The sequence below is a fragment of the Bos javanicus genome, chromosome 12 (assembly GCF_032452875.1).
Source record: "Bos javanicus breed banteng chromosome 12, ARS-OSU_banteng_1.0, whole genome shotgun sequence".
NCBI lineage: Eukaryota > Metazoa > Chordata > Mammalia > Artiodactyla > Bovidae > Bos > Bos javanicus.
Genome location: NC_083879.1, coordinates 75,549,621 through 75,571,122, shown reverse-complemented (window position 1 = coordinate 75,571,122; position 21,502 = coordinate 75,549,621). Strand labels below are relative to the sequence as shown.

The 21,502-nt window shown below is 46.8% G+C and overlaps 1 protein-coding gene across 1 annotated transcript in view; it reads right to left on the bottom strand.

The window, feature by feature from the left end:
- FARP1 (FERM, ARH/RhoGEF and pleckstrin domain protein 1) overlaps nucleotides 1-20,752 on the bottom strand; it is a 309,083-nt gene extending 288,331 nt beyond the window's left edge. Inside the window, exon 1 of the mRNA XM_061435251.1 lies at nucleotides 20,548-20,752. The gene's annotated coding sequence lies outside the window, so the exon portion shown is untranslated. The remainder of the gene's footprint in view (nucleotides 1-20,547) is intronic.
- Between the last annotated feature and the right edge of the window lie 750 nt (nucleotides 20,753-21,502).

The following is a 21,502-nucleotide window of genomic DNA, read 5'->3' as shown; positions in this document are numbered from 1 at the left end:
ACTTGGTTCATGTTAAACCAAAACCTAAGCTCTATGAAGATTCATAACGCTTCCACTGGATTCACAGCAGCAGGTAAACGTGTGGACAAAGGGAAAGTCCCCAACGTGTCCGTCTGTTGTGTAATCAAACACAAATCAAAGGAGTCAAGAGATTCAGTGAGGAAAAATCAAGACACTTCAGCATAAACCCACAAAGAGCACCCCAGACTCTCCGCCTCCTTCAGTCTCAACTGAAAATGTCTTCTTCCACAAAAACAAGGGTCCCTGAAATGCTGACCAGTCGGTGTCAGGCAAACAGAGTCCAGAAGGTCAACCGACCTTCATCTGGTTAAGACAAATGACACCCCTTTAAAAAAAAATATATATATATATGTATATATAAATGAACGTTATTTACAAAAAAGAAATTGGCCAAAGCCTGAAAGGGAGGAGAGTTATCTGGGGGAGAACGCACACATGCATATGTATGGCTGAGCCCCTTTGCTGTCTACCTGAAACTATCATAACATTGTTAATCAGCTATATTCCACTATAAAATAAAAAGTTAAAAAAAAAAAAGAAATTGGCCTAGGTAGCCAGCCAATCAACAAATATTAACAGAGGCAAAATACCCACATGGCAACTTCCTCATCCTTTCTTCACTCCTCTCCCCCGCAGTCTTAAAGGCGATTAGGTACACTTACTGTTCACTAAAAAGTAAGACTATTTCTGGAGTTGCTGCCAATGGCATTATTCATAGATTCAAACTATCCAGTAATTTACTCAGAATTCAGCTAAAGAGGGGTAATTAAGAATATTAGAAAAGACCATCCTAGGTTTAATGTACAAACCACTAACGTAGGATATCATGGCCCCCAAACAAGTTAGTTTTCTCCTCTAGGTGAGCATTTGTTGTCAAGCACCTGATGTGCAAGGCATCTCTGCCATTCACAGAACATGAAGCATCTCTAACTTCCCAAGAGGCTAAGCAGGCCTGTGTCTGAGAAGCTAAAACCAAGACCAGAAGCTAAAGGACGGGGATGCTAAAGCAGACAGTGTCAGAGGGTAGTTCAATTCAGTTCAGTCGCTCAGTCGTGTCGGACTGTTTGCAACCCCATGGACTGCAGCATGCCAGGCTCCTCTGACCATCACCAACTCTCGGAGTCTACTCAAACTCATGCCCATCGAGTCAGTGATGCCATCCAACCATCTCATCCTCTGTCGTCCCCTTCTCCTCCTGCCTTCCATCTTTCCCAGCATCAGGGTCTTTTCAAATGAGTCAGCTCTTCACATCAGGTGGCCAAAGTATTGGAGCTTCAGCTTCAGCATCAGTTCTTCCAGTGAATATTCAGGGGTGACTTCCTTCAGGACTGACTGGTTTGATCTCCTTGCAGTCCAACAGACCTTCAAGAGGCTTCTCCAACACCACAGTTCCAAAGCATCAATTCTTCGGTGCTCAGCCTTCTTTATGGTCCAACTCTCACATCCATACATGACCAATGGAAAAACCATAGCTTTGACTAGACGGACCTTTGGTGGCACAGTAAAGTCTCTGCTTTTTAACATGCTGTCTAGAGGGCAGGGTGAGGAGTAAATTTAGATCTGCCATCAACGTGTGACTATAAATTCAAGGCTTTTACAGACCATGGGAGCCCAACAGCTGGTGAGAAGGTCGGCTCAGGTTTAAGAAGTTCAAGGTCATTTTACCAACAAGGCCCCAAAGAGGGTATCAGTTCTCTTCATTCGACAAAGATTTAATGGCTACTGACGATGGCCACAGCCTGTGCTAGGCAGCGGTCCCACAGAAAGGAGCAAACTAAGCCAGTGTCTACAGGTACACCAGCGAAAGGTGCTTCTTCCCAGCACACACCACTGAGAAGGCAGTCGTGTTCCCGGATCTCACCCACCCCTTCTTTTGGAAATCCTGCACCACTTTCAAACCCCCAACCTGGCAAGCAGGAGAGCCCCGGAGCAGTATTCACTTCCAGAAGCATCCGTCAGAGTTAGGACTACAGTTCTATTTTCTAACTCGTGAGGAAGGCTACACACTTCTAATAGAAAGTAGATCCCAAGCCCCCTGCCCACAAATGCCATGAGGAAAAAAGAATCTAGAGATAAGACAGGCAGAAGCAGTGAGTCTTCATCAGGCCCCTACATCCTTATAAGGACATTCTGCGCAATCTCCACATGATAGGTCATCCAGGGTCATCCAGAGGTCATCCAAGGACCCCACCCCCCCACTGTAAGCCCAACTGCATTGGGCTCTGAAGGTCAACAGGAAGTGACCTCATGAGACCTTTGAACTTAACCACTTTAGTTTAAGGACTATGGAAGCAACGTTAAGGGGGGAGAAATTCAAAAAACAAATGTACAAGATATTATAAAGTTGAAAAAAATTAAACAGTAAAAAAAAATCTAAATTTTAGGAAAATGTTGGATGTTGGTAATGGGGGCGGTAGTGGGTGAGGAAGGGGTATATAGGAACTCTGCTTTCTACTCCATTTGCTGTGGACCTAAAACTGCTCTTAAAATAACCTTTTTTTTTTTTTTAATAACCAAAGGAAAGAAAACTATGTAAGGCAAATATGAAGAGAACAATCCGTGTGTGAGTACGTGTATTTGCCAAACCACCCTTCTTCACTTTTCAAAGTTTCTACAACAATCCTATTATTTTTACAATTAAAAAAGAGACATGCAGAAGAAACAAGATGATTTTAAAAAGCTTTGTTTAAAAAAAAGGATTCAGGGAAGCACAGCTAATTCCCACGTGAAATACATCAGGCCAGGCTTATGATCTGTTCGGGTTACCCAAGCCACTCTGCAAGCAACGCAAGGGAGAAGCGGGCAGCCATCCCCTGCACCAGGCTAGAGCAGCCACAGCCCTGAACCACACGAGCCCTGCCAGCAGAGCGACAGTACTCACTGCCAGGCTGGCATCAGCGCCCGGGAAAGCCTCATGGCACAGGTCCTTTGTCATGTGGCTGTTAAGCTGAAAGCAGATCTCCTTCCTGCTGCAGCTCCCAAACATCCACGCCGAGTGACAAAACACCACTCTCCGAAACTCTAACAGGCTTTTATTAGGCCTGGGCATCAGGGTCTCACAGCTGAAATTCTGGAAGTAACCCTGGAACCAAACACTTGTGTCAAGCAGGGACAGAGCAGCGACTGCAAAGGGCCAAGACGTGTCCTCTAAGACGGGTGACTCGTCCCCCAAAATGTCTCAAAAGGGAAAATAAAATAGTATCACAATGCTGAAAAGGATGCCGAACTCCCGTGAGCTGATCAGACCTTCCTCATTCTTCCACATCCAGAGCCACTGGCTGTGTGGGGTCAAGGTGAGGTAAGCGAGGCATGGCCCTGGATGTGAAATTTAAGGGATGCCAAAACCCACAACTAAGATCACCTTTTTTTAATCAATTTTTTAAAAATAAAAAGTTTTTTTTTTTTTTTTAACCACGAACAAAATAACACACTGTTAAACAAAGACAGATTCTTTACCATCTGAGCCACCAGGCAAGGCTTGAACTGTGCTGCTGGAGAAGACTCTTGAGAGTCCCTTGGACTGCAAAGAGATCAAATCAATCCTAATGGAAACCAACCCTGAATATTCACTGGAAGGACTGATGCTGAAGCTGAAGCTCCAATACTTTGAACACCTGATGCGAGGAGATGACTCACCGGAAAAGGCCTGGATGGTGGGAAAAACTGAGGGCAGGAGGAGAAGGGGGCGACAGAGGGTGAGATGGTTGGATGACATCACGGACTCAATGGACATGAGTCTGAGCAAACTCCAGGAGATGGTGAAGGACAGGGAAGCCTGGCTGCTGCAGTCCATGGGGTCCCCAAGAGGTAGACAAGACTGGCTGACAGAACAAGAACAAAACAAAGAGTGTCTGATCCTGAACTTGCAGATCTATCTCACGTCGCCCTAGTCTGGTGTGCTTGCCTACAGCTGTACTAGGAGAAGATCCCTAACTGAGTCACAAAGAGCATGGACTTGAGGAAAGCCTGATTTCACTGATACACGGTGTATGACCGTGGGCATGTTACCCAGAAATCTAAGACTCAGCTTCCTCTTCTGTAAAACGGGGACAACATCTTCCTCATTGAGAAAGGACCAAACAAACGTGCAAGCCCACAGTCTAACACAGCACCTGGTTTAAAACTGGAAGCCCAAATCCTGATTCCAAGAAGAAGCTGAATATGATTCCTAGAAGGACTTCTAGCCCATGCGATCTATCTATCTATCTATCTATTGCTTGATCTATCAAGCAATTTTCTGGAGATAGGTTTTGATGGGTTTTCCCTACCATCACTCTGGTGATGGACTTTTCTCTCTCTCTTTTTTAATATTTATTTATTTGGCCATGCCAGATCTTAGTTGCAGCATGCAGGCTCTTTTAGTCCTGGCATTCGAACTCTTAGTTACGGCAAGAGGGATCTAGTTCCCTGACCAGGAATTGAACCTGGGACCCCTATATTGGGAGTACTGAGTCTCAGCCACTAGACTTTTCTTATTTGCATCTTCAGCTGGTAGAAGTGAGGGCCTTCCTAGCACTGAGCTATGCCAGGGAAAGACAGCAAGTGAGAACAGAGAATGATGCCTACCCTGGTTAGCTCCTCAGGATAAGCAGGAAAGTGGTACCCACACAGCATGGCACAGTGAGCAGACAGACCACCTCTGTGTCTCTCAGATTCTCCTTCCTACAGCAAAGTGCAGGCATTATTTAAATAAAAGGAATCAAACCACCAGGAGAATTTTTCAACCTCTTGAAAAATTGACAATTTTTCAACCTTGAGTCTTTGCCAAGGTACCTAGCACCCAGGGAAAAGCCACTGTTCCCCTGCCACAGGCCTTGACCCTCACCATCAACTGTGGATCTGCTAACGCCGACTCTGGGATTTCATTTTTTTTTTTTAACACCAAAAACATTTTGTATTGGGGTAGAGCCAAATAACAATGTCGTGACAGTTTCAGGTGAACAGTGAAGGGACTCAGTCATACATAAACATGTATCCATTCTCCCCCAAAACCCCCTCCCATCCAGGCTACCACATAACATTGAGCAGAGTTCCATGTGCTATCCAGTGGGGTTTTCTTTTTGGGGGGCGGGGGTGGGATCCATTTTAAAAATAGTGTGTACATGTCCTTCCCAAAGTCCTCAACTATCCCTCCACGCCCCCCACCCCAACCCTAACTGGCAACCAGGAGTCCGTTTCCCAAGTCTGTCTCTTCCTGTTCTATAACACAGGGTGTAACACAAGTCCCTCAGTCCCATGGTAGCCAGCTTCCAAGATGGCTCCCAATGACCCTTGCCACCTGGCACCCTCCACTTTTGTGTAGTCAACCCCCCACTGAATCATGGCTGGCCTGTGTGATCAAGAATCTGTGGAAGCGACCAAGGAGAACTTCCCAGTCTAGGTCATTAACGTCACGGCAGTTTCCACCTTGGTCCTCACGAACTACTCGCTCTGGGACAACCTAGCCACCATGCTGTAAGGATACTCCAGCAGCCTACCTGAGACGCTTCCTTGGAAACAGACCCTACCACCCCAGCTGACATCTCTGCTGCAAATATCCAAGCCAGAACTGCCCATCTAAGACACTCCCAGAGTCCTGTCCCAGAGAAGCTGTGAAAGACAGTATTTACTATTGACGTGTGGGTTAGTCACTCAGTAGCGTCTGACTCTCTGTGACCCCACAGACTGTAGCCCGCCAGGCTCCTCTGTCCATGGAATTCTCTAGGCAAGAACACTTGAGTGGGTTGCCATTCCCTTCTCCAGGGGATCTTCCCGACCCAGGGATCGAACCTGGGTCTACTGACATAAGTCACTCAAATTGGAGTAGTGTGTCACACAGTCACAGATGAGGAATCCAGGCCCTGAAGCCTGTGTTCTTTCCTCCAGGTCGCCACTGCCTTTCAGCTGCTTCTATAATTCTTTTAATCATTATCACTGTATATTCACATAGAGAATTAACAAGATACTCAAACCAAACCTCCACACCCTATCAGGTCTCTGAGCTAAGTATTTATGCCACATGCTGCTGCTGCTAAGTCGCTTCAGTCGTGTCCAACTTTGTGCTACTTACCTCTATTTCTTGCTGGCATTGTTACATTCTGAGCCTCAGCTTTCATATACACAATTGCTCTTTTTGATTCATCCCTTCCCAAAATGGGCAGCTAACAGAGTTTATTAAGCCTCTGCCTGTAGGCTTCCGTAGTGGCTCAGTAGTAAAGAATCCATCTGCAATGCAGGAGACACAGGTTCAATCCCTAGGTTGGGAAGAGGCCCTGGAGAAGGAAATGGCAACTCACTCTGGTATTTTTGTCTGGGAAATCCCATGGACAGATGTTAGGGAAATTAAATAGTCTTCTTTAGGCTTCAGAGACAAAGCAGAATAGGCCTCTGACCTTGCTTCTAACCTGCCAGGACACTGCCCTGACTGTGGGTGACTGCCTGCTGTGAGTGCAAGACTAGCCGCACCATAGATGAGATAGTCTTGAGATTGTTGAGCCCCTGGAGGGGGTCTGGCCAACCAAGCCTCAGGCGGAACAATATTCCAAGTTCTTCAAGACAAAACAAACAACATTAGCATGACACCAGAGTTGCTATTTGCTCACAGATTGATGATGATATCAGTTTTCCTTCCAGGATTATAAACGGGGAACCGAACTGCAATCTTTGAAGTCTCACCCACAGAGCCAATGTGCTGCCTGGGACCTTTTCCCAGTTGAGACTCCAGATGTGCTGTGTCCCGGGACTTCCCAGAGCTCTTTGAGTCTGAGTGTTGGTCTAAACCCAATTTGGTGAAGTACCCTCTGCTGTTTCTCTTTTCATGTTAGTATATTGAAAGTAAGCCAGATAATTCTCTAATGAAAGTGAAAGTGACGTTGCTCAGTCGTGTCCGACTCTTTGCGACCCCATAGACTGTAGCCTACCAGGATCCTCCAACCAGGGGATTTTCCAAGCAAGAGTACTGGAGTGGGTTGCCATTTCCTTCTCCAGGGGATCTTCCCCACCCAGGGATCAAACCCCGGTCTCCTGCATGGTAGGCAGATGCTTTACCATCTGAGCCACCAGGGAAGTCCTAATTCTCTAATAAATACTGGTATTATTTATTTGTATATAACAAGTGGCTTATTTTGTTAACAAATCCTTTGAACCTGAGATGAAAGTGAAACTTCTCAGCAAAACAAGAGAGTAGCCTGGCAGGTGATACAGTCTACGGGGTCGCAGAGAGTCAGACACGACTTAGTGTCTAAACCACCACCAGGTAGCCCAGGAAAGGATCTAGTCAATATCTTTGAATAAGCCCCTCGTATACTGATGTTTTCTCAGCATGTTTTGTTAAAAAAAATAAACAGCCATGCTGACACACCAGTACACACCTGTTCAAATGGCTTCAGTGAAAAGCAGGGACAACATCAAGTGCTGGGGAGGACTCCACTTCTGGGCACCTCCCGGTGAGAAATCACACCCATATTAAGACCTGCACATGAAAGCTTCTAGCAGCTGCTGATTTAGCCATTCTATTCACACTTGCCCCAAACTGGAAACAACCCCAACGTCCTTCAACAAGTGAATGCCTATGCAAACCGTGGTACATCCATACTACGGATCAGTACTCGGCAATTGAAGGAAAAGGGTGACGTTAAAAACAACTCAGAAGAATCTCAGAGACATTGTGTGAGTGTGTGAAAGAAGCCAGTCTCAAAAAAGGTTCACGCACTGTGATTCCACTTATAAGACGTCTGAAAAAGAACAGATAGTGACACAGCAAAGGTGAGCAGTTAACAGGGGTGGCGGAAGGGGACAGGGGAAGGTGAACCCAAGGAAAGGAACAACACCTGGGAATTTTCTGAGCTGCTCAAAATGTTCCATATCCTGGGGCTTCCCCGGGGGTTCAGTGGTTAAAGAATCTGCCTGCCAGTACAGGAGACACAGGTTCGATCCCTGGCCCGGCAAGATCCCACATGCCACAGAGCAACCACGCACGTGCAGCAACTCCTGAGCCTGTGCTCTAGAGCCCGGGAGCTACCAGTGAGTCCACATGCTGCATGTAAAGCCCACGTGTCCTAGAGCTTGTGACTGACATCAAGAGAAGCCACTGCAGCGAGAAGCCCGCACACCCATACAACCAGAGAGTAGCCCGGCTCACCACAACTAGAGAAAAGCCCATGCAACAACAAAGACCACACACAGCCAAAAATAAATACAATTATTTTTTTTTAAATTCCATATCCTGACTGTGGTGTTGGTCACACAAATCCATATACGTGGTAAAACTCACAGAACGCTACAGGAGGCGGAGAGGGCACTTTTACTATAAATATATATATTTTTTTAATTTAATGCATGTGTGATTTCCTTCCAAAGCAATCTCAACTCCTTTTTCCCCTTAACTGTGTCTTGTTAAATCACCTTCAGGGCCTAGAGCCCTGTTGATTTTCAAAGCTTAAAAAAAAAATGCTGGTCAAAAGGACTTCTACAAGGAAGTTACTTGGAATCTGCTGATCTGTATCTCAGGAGTCCACAGTCTCTCAAACAATTCCATTCATTATTTTCCTCCAGAGGACAAACCTCCCACTTGTATGTCCCTGCAAACAGCCTTGCCTGGGAGCAAACCATCTTTTAGGAGGACACAAACACAACTTCACGGACTCTCAATAAATGTGTCCAGTGAGTGAATGATGGGGTCCCTGAAGTCACAAGACCCAGACTATCCTGAGGGCATATGATAGCCTCAGCGGAAAACCAGCCCCCCCACCCCTACCCCAACACCCTGCTTTGAGCCAGGCTTCCCAAATGGCTCAGTGGTAAAGAACCCGCGGGCCAATACAGGAGACTCAACAGACCCAGGTTCAATCAAGTCAGTAAGGTCCCCTGGAGGAGGGCATGGCAACCCACTCTAGTATTCTCGCCTGGAGAATTCCATGGACAGAGGAGCCTGGCGGGCTACAATCCATGCAGCTGCAGAGTCAGACACAACTGAGCGACTAAGCACGCATGCACACACTTTGGGCCCCTCTCTCAGCACGAGGGTGACCATCCACTTAGACGCCTTTTGTTCTGACACCCAGGCAGTTAGCGCCTTTCAGTGTCAAAAATGTCTCAATTTGGACCAAAAAATATATATATATACACTGTCCCCTTGAAGACGAGGATTTTTCGGCCTGTTTTCTTCACTGTTGTCAATCTCAGGAATCGTGCCCTCCGGGTAAAAGGTGCTTGACAGACCTTTGTGAGAAACTTGTGAAGAGTTATTGAGACTCTAATGAGTTGTGATTTTTCCAGCTACCTGAGATCCTATGATAAGATCCTCATTAATCCATCAAAGAAAGGCTCTGTTTTAAGTAGCCAGAAAGTAGATCAGAAGTTTTGAGACACAGCTCCTGATCTCCAGAAATGAACTCTGGGGGAAAAGGCAAAATCCACACATCGGGGACTAACTAATGATGCGAGCTACACTGCAGATGAAACCAGTCAGGCCGCCGCCGTTGGCAGCAGCCGCCTTCGGCACTGCCCTGGGGGCTCGCCAAAACTTCTGTGGATAATCTCCAATGGTAAGCCAATGGAACTGAGACAGAGACACTGCTTTGATCGGGAATTAGCAAAACGGGCATGGCTTGGCTGGGTCACATATGGGTATCTTCTCTCTCAACATACGGTTGTCCCGAAACAGTCCTGTCTGCTGGGGACTGGTTAGGGCTGCCAGGAGCTAACATCCTTGCTTACTAAGTGCCTCTGACCAACAACAGAGAAAGGGGACACATGGGACGTCCCTGATGGTCCAGGGGTTAAGAATTCATCTTCCCAATGCAGGGGGTGCAGGTTCAATCCCTGGATTGGGGAGCTAAGATCCTCCACGCCACGGGGCAACTAAACCCATGTACCAGGAACAAGAGAAGCCCAAGGGCTGCAAGCAGAGAAGGCCTGCATGCCACAACGAAGACCCAGCGTGGCCAGAATTCAAGAAGGCAGGGGGCACCTCGAGAGTCGTCACAAGTGATAAGAAAAGAGCGTAGAGGCACAGCTCCCATCCCAGCCTGCCTGGTGGGCTTCTGCAGGGGCCAGCTTTGCTGTAGACTCACCCTGAGCAAGGCTGATCGATTTCCACCTCTTTCCTCGAATTCTGGATGGTGTGTCTGAATATAAGCGAGAGGAGGGTTGTTTGGAGCTGATATCTAACCACTGTGGCGCCCCTCACAAGGGACCATTAGGTTAGAACTGCAGCTTTCGGTGCATGGACATCAATCTTGTCCTGATGGGAATCCTCCAGCTTCGGCACAGCCCCGGGAGGTGTGGACGGTGCACCTCCTTCCTGTCTCTGTCCCTCCTTCCCCGCTGGGCCCTCCCCCAGAAAGTTATTTCCCCTTATTTTTGTGTGTCAATCTTATCCACCTGGAAAGGCCAGTTCCCCATCCCCACCCCATCCTTATACACCCCTCCGTCACAAGAGGGGTCCCTCATCTGGCCGAAACAGGAGTCCTTCCCTGGAGGGGTGGAGATGGGGGTTCAAACTTCAACTTGGTGAGTCTCAATCCCAGCGCGAGTGGCATGAACGTTTCATCCCCGGGAATGGAACATGTTCAAAGGTATGACTAATCGCCAGCATGACGGGGGGTGGAGGTGGGGGCTGCCTGACTTTTAAGGTGGGGCCGTGGATGCTATGGGCTTCCTCGGTGGCTCAGTGGTAAAGAATCCACCTGCCAAGGCAGGAGACATGGGTTCAATCCCTGGGTCAGGAAAATCCCCTGGAGAAGGAAATGGTAACCCACGCTGGTAACCTTGCCTGGGAAATCCTATGGACAGAGGGGCCTGGCGGGCTACAGTGCATGGGGTCGCAAAGAGTCGGACACGACTGACTAAACAACAATCGATGTTACAGTTCCTGTGTCGCGCAAGGCAGCCCCACCATCACCAGCGAACTGTCCCAAGTGCCAGTGGAGAGAACCAGGAACACGAAGCCAATCCCACACGTGGTTGGAGTCTTCGGACCCAGGTCTCGATTCCTGAGACGACTCACCTTGGCCCGTTCTGGGGTTGGTATTGAGAGCTACCAAATTCCCCATTCTCTTACGACTCAAGGTGGGTGGGTGTCTGCCCCTTGCAACAAAAGAACGCTCTTTCCATAGATTTATATACAGATGGTTACAGCAGTCAAATATTGCAAGCAAAAAAATAAAAAGACCAATAAAAGGCAATGTTAGGTATATTATGTAGAATTATACAGGGGAACATTATAAAGTCATTAAAATTTTCATTTCAAAGAAAACTCAATATGGAAAACACTCAGCGGTTAAGGCGGGAAAGTGGCTTCTAATTATACACGCATTGTTCTCACAATTTTTAAAAAAAGTATGTCTGTCTATAGACAGACAAATACTGGGAATATATTGAATATGCCAAAAATCAAATGGAAATAAATCAAATTTTAATTTTCACAAATTCTGACCAGCAGGATTGCAAGGAATTTTTACTTACTGTTTGATACATGAATACTTTTCTAATCCTGTTACAAAAAGTAGAGTACAAAGGGAATACTAAAATGAGCAAACAAGTTAACAAAAACACACTTCTTTACTGAAAGCTCAACTTAAATGCAACTTTCAACCAGAATCCAATATCTTAATATCTGAACACTTCCACCATTACAGTACCTTTTGCAAAGCTCTTGTCATATTGTAATTATCTAGAAAACTTCTCCAATCTGGTCTGGATGCTACACTCTGACAGCAGAGAACTGGGCCCTATTTTTGTGGCACCAATATTAACTAGTAATTTAACACAGCTAGTCAATCAAATACTTGTTGAGTTGATAAATCCTCACACAAAATGAAGTAAAAAAAAAAATGTGAGTGAATATGCAATTAACTCTTGTCACCTGACCATCCTGATAGTAAGGGGTGGGGGGATGACCAGATTTCTTCTTAAAGGTTGTATCAATCAAAAGAAAATAGACTGGAATCTTCTAATTCTATATTCTGCAAGTTCTTCACTTGGATATTTTCCATTCAATTCATTTGCTTGGATTAAGGTTATCATAAAATCATTCAACCTTTCTTTACAGGGTCATAAATACCTGTGTCTAATTTTTGAATGTAGTAAATCTCTACTTTACCCAAATACTGACATTTTCAAGCAGTTCCTTCTACTAATAACATTGGCCCTCAATAAGATTTCATGCCAGATAATCAAAAGATTTGGCAAGATTATAAAGGAAGACATTAATCTCTGATTAATAATGGCCTCACAAATCTCCTAATCCAAACCCCAAATGGTCAGTTCTAAGTAGATGTCCTGCAAGGCCATCAAGAGAGGAAAAGGTAAAATTTATGCAGATATAGTGACCAGATTCTCACATGTTATCAAATACCTACAGTCCTTAAAAATCATTCATCTTTCACAGCAACTTGGTATGATTACTAAGCCACTTTCCACATAATTAACAGTAAGAGACTCTTTTTCTCATAGATAATGTCAAATGGCAGATGAAAGATCAAGTCTTCCAACCTGTCAGAATGGCTCTCATCAAAAAGACAAGAAATAACAAGTATTGTTGAGGATGTAGAGAAAAGGAACCCTCCAGCGCTGGAGGTGGGAATATATTGATAAATTGGTGCAGACACTATGGAAAAGAGTACGCAGGCTCCTCAAAGAATTAAAAATGGAACTATCATACAATCTAGCATTTCCACTCCTGGGTATTTACTTAAAGAAAGCGAAAACACTAATTTAAAAAGAAACACACACCCCTGTGTTCACTAAAGCGTCGTTCACAATAGCCAAGACATGGAGACAACCTAAATGGTCACTGACTGAAGAGCAGATAGAGAAAACACAGGGATATTATACAATGGGCTGTCACTCAGCCATCAAGGACAGTTTACCATTTGTGACAACGTGGATAGACCTACAGGGAACAATTATGCTAAGTGAAATAAGTCAGACAGAGAAGGATAAATACTGTATGTTTTCACTTATATGTGGAATCTAAAAAACAAATGAATAAATATAACAGGAACAGACTCACAGGTACAGAGAAAAAACTGCTGAAAGGGAGGAGGGGTGGGGCAATGGGCAAACCAGGTGAAGAGCATAAGACATACAAATGATCTGTTATAAAATAAAGTCACAGGGATACAATGAATAGCACTGGGAATATAGTCAGTGATATTCTAATAACCCTAGCATGATGCATAATCTACAAAAATATCATCAAATCACTATTTTGTATACCAGAAGCTAACATAATATTGTAAATCAACTACACTTCATTTTGTAAAAAGCAGACCAAAAAAGACATTTTTTAAAAAGAAAGACAAAGTCTTCCGATGAATGTATCAGTCAAGATGCTTGGGATGAGAAGAACAGAATTAGAAAGTGGGTAAATTTATTGTCTAATACACTAAGTCCAGGTTGGCATTATTTGGTATACAAAACTTATTATTTAGTATACTAAGCTCCAGGTGCAGGAAGAATGGTGCCTAAGTGATGCCCACAAGAACTCTGCTTCCGTCTTTCAGCCCATCATCCTCTTGCCGTCATCCCAAGGCTGATCACAACATGGCTGCTGTGATTCCAGACATCACATTCAGTCCAGCTATCGGGTATCTCGGTGAGAGTACAGAAACACTCCCCCAGATCCTTCTTCAAAGACCACCAAATGTCGGCGGCTTCTGAGAAGCACTTTGATTAAGGACAAAAGGAGTGTGAAGAAGGCCGTGCCATCATTTCCTGATGACAACAAATGGGTGACACTAAGCAGCATGGAACTGTAGCAGCCCTTCGCCGTAACAGCTCAGCAGGCTGCAGCAGCATCATTAACCTCTGGGCGACAAGCCTAGGTACAGAAAGCAACAAGCTGGGCACGGCAGGGTAGAAGGACAGAAAGAACTTGTGTCCTGGGTGATACTGTGAGCTGAGACACTGAACCAGGGACCCCTTCCTTTCTTATTATTTGAGGCAACTAATTGGTGAATTGCAGAGAAGGCAATGGCACCCTACTCCAGTACTCTTGCCTGGAAAATCCCATGGACAGAGGAGCCTGGTAGGCTCCAGTCCATGGAGTCGCTAAGAGTCGGGCACAACTGAGCGACTTCACTTTCACTTTTCACTTTCATGCATTGGAGAAGGAAATGGCAACCCACTCCAGTATTCTTGCCTGGAGAATCCCAGGGACAGAGGAGCCTAGTGGGCTGCCGTCTATGGGGTCACACAGAGTCGGACACGACTGAAGCAACTTAGCAGTAGCAGTAACAGCAATTGGTGACTTTCACTGCTATAAGTCAAAGATTCTATCACCTGAAGATAAATGCACTCTTGAAGGCCCCTTGAGGTTTTAGGGAAAGAGCACCAATAACTTGCCCAACATCACAAAGATGGACAACATACAGATGGGCTGATCTGTCTCATCTTAATATCTATATTCCCAACTCTTCTTATCTTTAATACCAATCTCTAACATCGGTATCCTAACATGTCATGGAGTTTTCAATACAGAAATTTTTAAATTTATGTATGTATGTATTTGTCTTTTCCATTACAGTTTAGCACGGGATTTTGAATAGAGGTCCCTGTGCTCTACAGTAGGACCTTGTTTATCCATTCTAAGTATAACAGTTTGCATCTGCTAACCCCAAACCCCCAATCCATCCCTCTCCACCCTCCTCCCACTTGGCAACCGCAAGTCTGTTCTCTGTTTCTGATTCAGTCATGACACAAATTTTAATTCAAGTCAAGCAATATTTATTTACCTTCTATGAGCAGGAGAAACAAAAATCAGGAAAACATGCTTTCTGATCTGACAACCCTTGTTATCCAGTTCAGAAAATGAGGAGAATACATAAATAACACGATGAAATTCACACCAAAATAGGAAAACTAAACGCCTTTTACAAGCACCCACATATGCCATCCTGACCTCTTTTTAGAATGTCACATCTTGCTTTTTCCTAGGGCTCCATTTTTTGGTATTGATTTTGAAAATACTTCTTTTCCACAATCCTTCTGTGTGCTAAAAGAACAAACAACTCAATTTTGAATTTTGGAAATCTATTTATTTGATCACAATCTTAAACCCCTTGTTTCCTCAGATTTTTCAAAACGAGCAGGGTTTTGGGGTTTTTTTTTTTCCATTTTCATGTCTTTTCAACTCAGTTTCAGTTAGGAAAGATCAGAACTGCATGAAGTAAATGGGGTCTGACCTCCTGAACAGAGTGATATTAGTGTATGTCTTACACACAAAACTGTGCTATTTTTCCAAAGTTGAAAAAAATTATCTGACCTTTAATAAGCTCAATAAGTGGACCGTGTACAATGTTTTCCTCATAAATTTTGCTCTTCAAAAGATACCATTAAAAAAGGAGAAGGTTAAAAAATAGCCTGGTGAACATACTCGTAATGTATTTACCTAACAATGTACTTGTATGCAGAATATACACAGAACTCTCATAACTGTAAAATAAGATGACATTAAGTATGTGCGGTTTCTTACATGTCAGTTATACTCAAAAGCTTTATGAAACAATCAGACAAAAATCAATGGAAAAGAACAAAGTGTGAATGGCCACGTCACGAAGGAAGATAGCCAAATGGCCAAAAAGCACAGGAAAACCTATTCTTCTCTTTCAGGGAAATATAAAATTAAACCACAAGGAGATACCACTAACACATCCACCAGAATGGCCAAAATGAAAAAGATGGGTAATTTCAAGTGCTCATGAGGATTACACTAAGTGGAACACTCGTATATCATTGGCGGGAATGTAAAATGGTACAAACACTTTGGAAAACAGATGGCAGTTTCTTATAAACATACACTTATTATAAGACCCAGCAATAAAAAGGAAAACAGATCTCCGCACAAAGACTTGTTCACAAATGCTCTTAGCAGCCTTATTCATAACAGCCCAGACTGGAAACAACCAGAGTGGCCAAGGGCGACCAGACCAACAAAGAGAAGCACATCTAGACACTGAAATACTCAGGGCAGCAGAAAGGAGCACGCTGATAAGAGGACGGAGGAAGGGGGAAGGAGGAGGAGAGAGGAATAAAAGGTGAGGTGAAATTACACCTAGGCTTTGTGAAACTGCAGAACTCCAAAGGGTCTTAAAAGCGGCCAGAGAGAAAAGACGAGACTATTTACAAACAACAATTAGCCTGACAGCGGACATAACAGCAACAACAAACGGATCAGAAGACAGTGGATTAACACAGAAGCAATAATCCAGAATTGCACACCCAGCTAATTCATCATTCTGGAACAGATTTCAAGGCCCACAGAAATTGAGGTTACCCTCTGGCTTGGGAAGATTCCCCTGGAGGAGGAAATGGCCACCCACTCCAGTATTCTTGCCTGGAGAATCCCATGAACAGAAGAGCCTGCTAAGCTACAGTCCACGGGGTTGCACAGAGTCGGACACGACTGAAGCAACTTGACACAAGCACACACCCCAGTAAATGCTCACTCGTGGAACTTTCAAAAAACATCTCAGGAAGAAGGAAAGTTATCCCAGAAGCAAATTTTTCAGATAGGTTGTACTTTCTTCTTCATGCTTTTTTGTGTTGGATTTCTTAAAAATGAGTCTGTATATTTTTACAATACCTGACTTTAAAGGTTAGCTTCAATGGTTAAATCAGATCAAAACAGAAATGAAACCAAATATCAAATTTTCAAATTCCCAGAGAACAACAACTTGTCAGGGCTAATATCAGATTTCCCTTAAAAATGTTAAAGACTAACTTGAAAGGACATGAAAATGAGGTTTATTTATTCACTCAGCAAGTATTTAGCAAAGATTTCTTGTGTGCCATGCACTAAATAGCAGATCCTGAATTAGTATGATGAGAACAAAGAGTGAAAGGCATCATAATACTGGATTTATGTCTTCTCTTACACGATACCGTTACGGAAAGCCCAAAGTCTACACAGAGTGCGGTTGCTCTTGTGGATGTGGAATTTTACATAATAGAAAAAAGATAATCTAATTTGGCCCAGGGCCCTTTTGTTTGAAAATGTATGCACAAATATGACCATCTAACACATGAAATTAATTCAGTGTAAATGATGAATTCTCATATTAATTTAATTGCCAATCTTGCCGTCTGTCTCTAATTTCCATCCCACGTTAAATAAGAAAACTGCCTAAGTTCATGGGCAGCACTGAGCATGCGCTCACTTTTAGGCCTCTTGTACCCTATGGTCCCTGGTTTATTTCACAAGTATCAAAGGCTTAGAGCTTGGGCATTTAACATGTATCAATTGTTCCCTTTTGCTCAAAGTATCCACTTGGCAAAATATTTTTAACTGACTTAAACCTGGAGGAGGGAAGCCTATTAAAAGACAGTTTCTCCACTTTTCAAATAAACAGTTTCGGGGGCTTCTTGATTAAAAACAAAGGCGGCACTTGGCATAAAAGGACTGGTGAAATCAGTATTTCTAGTAATTTGAATGGAAACCGTTGGGCTCTGATCTTGCCCGACATGTGGAAGTGGTTAAGGCAGTAACCTGGCGGAAACAGAGTGAGGGGCCTGTATGATGAAGTGAGGCCACAGCAGAAACTCTAACCATTACAAAGCAAGGGGGAAAAAACAAGTTGCTCCACCACTGCCCATTCAACAGTCAGGCTTGGTGAGCCCTCCTTTCAATCAAAGCACCAAATAAGAGGAGAGGTGCAGCCACAAGAACCTTTAAAATCCCTTCCCAGCAATGGTAAGCAACACCTGGAATACCTGGGCACTCAAAGTATCAACGGAAAGGACTCCAGTGATTGTACTTTGGGATTACAAGTGCATGCTCAGTCGCTCAGTCGTGTCTGACTCTGCGACCCCACAACTGTAGCCCGCCAGGCTCCTCTGTCCAGTGGATTCTCCAGGCAAGAATACTGGAGTGGGCTGCCACGCCCTCCTCCAGGGGATCTGAGGGGATCTTCCCAACCCAGGGGTCGAACCCAGGTCTCCCATATTGCAGGTGGATTCTTTACCACCTGGGAAGCACCGAGATTACAAGAGCTCCTCTCTTATCTGTAGCATCTTCAGTTCAAGGGGAAAGTGCCTTTCTCAAAAACACTAAGCAGCTCTCTGCAATATGCAAGGTCAGTTGCAAAAGGTTTGTTTGAAATGCCTGGTTCACCATGCTGTCAAAGCATCAGCCAAGTACCTACAAATTCACACAACTTCCCTCATCCTCTGGGAAACCCACATTCCATTTTTCCTAAGGTGTTCAGCAAGCAAAAACTGGGCTCCCATCTCTTCTTTAGTGTTCTCTAACCTCCTCAAGGATGGAAAAAGGTGTTCATTTCTGATGTCTATCACGTGCATATATATTTATATATCCTTACAAATATATACCATTCTCCAAATGAATTAAATTCTTCTATGACTATTAGAGTTCAGTGAATGCTAAAGGATGAATTCCACTTTAAAAAAGTAACCCTTTCAATACTATATTCAATTCTTATCTTCTTAGAAACCATTTCCTCCAACAGTTTTTTAAATAAAAAGCAAAACAAAAATGTTCACCCAAGCTCCTCATAGTCTTAAGATAATTATGACAAAACTGCAATACACCAGAAGAAAATTATCTAAGGTAGATTTTTAAGTCTCCTTTCGGTAAATTTGGCCACAGAGTAGCCTTAGTATTCTATTATGACCTAGGGAATTCAATCCCTGTATAAAATTCCAGGAAAAGACTAATTGTGTGAAAAGGGACACTATAAAACTCGCTTCAGGATTCCCAAAGGGGAAGCCCTCCTTGAATGAAAAACCACACCCCAACTTACAGGGGGCAAGCCACTGAGTCTGTGACCCTATGGAGAACAGCTACATCATCACCAGGTATTTCAAGTTTCTCATCCACAAACAAGAAAGAAGAGATTATGGGAAGCGCTAGGCTAGCAGCTTACTATTTCCACCAACACTTCGCCCAGGAAGCCAGCCACTGGCCAATCATGTGTCTATTTATTTTACCCAGAAGCAGATCTATTAGCCAGACATTCTAAAAACACAAACGTTCCCTTGTGCTTGGAGTAACTCCAATATTGGTGCCTTGCTGCAGAAGGATGCTGCAGGAATATAAAGTGAGCCATGTGGATGCTGAGCCCACATGAAGAGCATTGTCAGAAACTATCATACCCAGAAGACCAACCCTACGGAAAGGCTAAAGGTAAAGCCCCAACCAGAAGGCTGTGGAATGTGGAAGACAGCCAAAAGCAGGAGACTTCAGAAGGGCCTGCCTGATCACAACAGTGAGGACAATTTTTAAGGTAAATGTCCCAAAGCTCTCAGGACCGAAAAAGCCTTTCATCCTGCTTTCTGTCCGGTTTAGACTGAGTAAGAAAAGCAAGACAATGCTGGAAGATGTTCTGAAATGGGCTTGGCCAAGTCACCAGGCGCAAAGCACAGTGAACCTAACCCACGGGGTTTAGGCTGGGGTTTGGCTCCGGCTGAAGACGCTGCCTGCGGGGTGGGAGAGATGGGGGTCCCCAAAAGCCATGGCTCAGGGTGGAACAGTAATAGAGGAGGGCGGGGCTGAGCAAGTCAAACCTGGGAAACTAACAAGCAAGACATTAACCAGGACCATAAAATGAAACAGCCAGAGGCCACCATGGTACTCCAGAAGGATCACAGAGACAGGCTGAGCAGGCTAAACTGTTCCAGACGCGAGGCAATCTCTCCGCATCTCAAGCGGCGGATCTGATAACCAGGGTCCTCAGTTCTTCGTGCGTCGCACCTCGCTCGTTTTCTGGGAGACTCTGCACAGATTTCAGAGCTGGGCTCCCACGGCCAGACACGACATCCAGACTGATGCCCGGGAACGCGTGTTCCCCCTCGAATAAAACACACACACATGCACACACTCTCAAAGGGTCTGGCCGGATCACACAGCTAAAGTTTCTGGAACTTAAATCGTAAAACCACAATCAGAAGTTGTTTTGAAAAGCTCACCACAAAAATCTGTGTCCTTTGCTTTAAAAAAAAAAGGGGGGGGGGTGGGAGAAAACTTTGGTCTCCATAAAGGCTAGCGGTAACGAGGGACAAAAATGCAACTCGGCGAGAGGGCGTGTTCCTCTTTGTCACCCACCCGGGGTCCCCGCGCCGTGCGTGGGCGAGCCGCGAGCACCCGCGCCAGCGGCCACCCCCCCGGCCCGCGGGCGGCCTCAGGAGCCCAGATTGCGGCCGGAGGTCCGGAAGCCGCGTCGGGCGCTGTCAGCGCGCCGGGTGGGATGGGAGGAAGCGGGGGGAGGGCGCCCCGGGGCGGGGGGAGGCGAGTAGGGACGCGCGCGGAGCCCGCGGCTCGAGTCCGCCGAGGTGAGAGAAGGGCGCAAGGGGTGGCGCGGGGCCCTGAGGCCCCGGAGCTCCGGCTATTGTTGCCTGGCTGGAGGACGACTCTCCCGCCTTAGTAAGAGAAAGCCCGATGCCACTCGCCACACCTCCCGCAGGCAGGACCCGCGGGCCACGCAGCTCCTTCCAGCCGCGCCCGGATCGGCCGGCTCCGGGCGCCCGACTCGCACAAGTTGCCGCCCGCCCGCCCGCCGCGGTCATTGTTCGCCGCGCGCCTCCTACCTCCACGGCGCGGGCGGCTCCGGCTCCCACTCCCGCTCCCGCTCCCGGCCTCCGGGCTCCGCAGCTCCGAGCCCCGGGCGGCCGAGGGCGCGGCGGCTCCGGCTGCGCGTGCGGCGGGGACGCTCGGCTATTAATACCCGCGGGCGGCGGCAGCGGCGCGGACGCGCGCACGGGGCTGGCGGTGGCCGGCCGAGGTCCGAGCCATCAAAGGTGGCGCGGGGCGGAGGGGAGGGCGGAGCAGGCGGGGTGGGTGGGGAGCGGGCTCAGGGTCGCCATGGCCGCCTCGACGCCGGGCCGAGCGGCGCTCGCGCGGGGAGGAGCGGCGCAAAGCGGGCGGCGGCCGCGTCCCCGCCCCGCGCGCCAGCCGAGCGCTGCCCGCAGCCCCCTGCGCCCGCGCCGGCCCCGCCGCCTCCAGGCCGGCGAGCGGGAAGTGAAGGCAGGCGAGCCCCTCCCCGGGCCTGGGCCGGCCCCTCGGCGAGGGGCGGGGGAGCCCCAGCGCCGCGCCGCCCGAGCCGCGGGGACAGCGGGAGAACCACAGCCCCCTCCAGCGTCCGCGCCCGCGCCCTGCGAGCCGCCGCACCCCGCCCCGGCTCCGCTCCGCCCCGGGGGCAGGTGCGCCTAGGGGCCGCCCGCCGCGAGCGCCCTCCCCGGCCCGGCGAGCCCACCTCCGATCCGCGCCTTACTTGGTCCTGCGGCCCGAGCCGGGCTCGCCGCTCGGCCACCGCCCGGCCAGAACGCAAGAGGCGCCGGGGAGAGCGCCGAGCCAGCAGGGACGCGCCAGTCCCGCCGCTGCGGTCGAAAGCGAGATGAGGGCGCGGGAGACGAGCACCCGGGCGACACCGCCAGCCGCTGGCGGCGGATCGGCCAGGATCGGGACTCCGCGAGTCGTGCTTGTGGTTGTTCAAGAGGGAGCCCCGCCCGTGAGCCCACCTCCTAGGACTTTCCGTCTCCGCGC